This window comes from Micromesistius poutassou, assembly GCF_964030765.1.
Source record: "Micromesistius poutassou genome assembly, chromosome: 17".
Lineage (NCBI taxonomy): Eukaryota > Metazoa > Chordata > Actinopteri > Gadiformes > Gadidae > Micromesistius > Micromesistius poutassou.
The window spans coordinates 14,105,837-14,107,342 of record NC_140287.1 but is presented as its reverse complement, the minus strand read 5'-3'; positions in this window follow the sequence as shown (position 1 = coordinate 14,107,342).

Below are 1,506 nucleotides of genomic sequence, written 5' to 3'. Positions count from 1 at the left end.
GTTGAAAAGGCTGTGTCTGTATCCTTCCTATGGTTAACTTCAGGTCTATTTTGTGCCGTGCTGCTAAAGGTTATGACCGCGCTAATGTCGGTCGGTAAAGTAAATCTAGAAAATCTCATGATTAGCTACAGCCTAATGAAAATTACCATGGTGATTTTGATTTGGGTGCTCGCTCGATCCAAATTATCATTTAGAAAAATATGAATCATCAATTTTAAAGTAGTGAGACTACTGAGCAACGGTTTGGGCTGTATTAGCAAACAAATCTTTCCAATCAACCTATGACTTTCTCTTTCTTTTAGTGGTACGGTATGGTTAGTGGCAAATATAGTTAGGGCTTACTGTCTGCCTGGGTGACTCTCTACTCCTAGGAGGAATATCTCCCTCATTCCCTTCTTCCCCCGCGATGCGTCTTATCGCTCGACCGTCGACTTTTTCGAAGCCGGAAAATATTCGCCACACTCCCGTAACACACAACATGCACGACCACACAAAAAGCACACAGCCCTTCTTCTTACCCCAGCTCCACCTGCTCTTGCGCCGGGGCAGTCTGAGCTGCTATGTCAAGATTGGGGGGGTCATGGGTCAATTGCCCTGCCGCAGTGGCGCAGCCCATCCCTGGAAGAGTGGTGGTCTGTCTGTGCTCGGGTTGCCTTCCCATTTTATGGTTCCTGTCATTTAGTGAGGTGATGGGCCCCAGACTCCCTTACACCTTCAGTTGTGTGGGTACGAGTTGTATGAAGACAATGGCGCCGATGTGTGTGTATTTGTGTGAGTGTGCCTGTGTGTTTGATAGTGTGTGCCTGTATTCAATTGTATGTAATTATATGTATTATCCATTTTAAGCATGACTTAAAAAATTGCATGATATACATTTCATTTCATATTGCATTACTAAACATTTTAAAATACGTAACCATTGTGTCGCCTGTGTGTGTGTGTGTGTGTGTGTGTGTCTGTGTATGCACGCACGGCCATATATATTTATATATCTATATTTGAGATGAATATCTTTTATTTTTCTACTTTTACCTTTTACATTTTTTGTTATAGGCCTGCATATTTTTCTGTAAGTGTGTGTGTGTGTGTGTGTATGTGTGTGTGTGTGTGTGTGTGTGTGTGTGTGTGTGTGTGTGTGTGTGTGTGTGTTTGTGTGTGTACATGCCTGTGCGCATATGTGCAGGCTGCAGTGCTATCCCCTTTCCCATCTTGTCCGCGGTTGTTTCTCTCTGGTACCTTAGTCTCCTCCTCCTCCTCCTTCTCCCGGGCTGACCTCCTCCTCTACCCTTCATCGATGGCCACAGCTAATAAGGTTTAATTACAGGCTCATTAAAAGAGTCTTCAGAGAGAGAAAAGGTCTCTGGACGCAGGCGGAGGGGAGAGCAGTGGTGAGGGCATTGCTGTCGCTAGCAATTCCTTTCGTTAAAAAAATACACACACACACACACACACACACACACACACATGGATACACGCGCACGCACGCACATACCCACACTCAAGCAG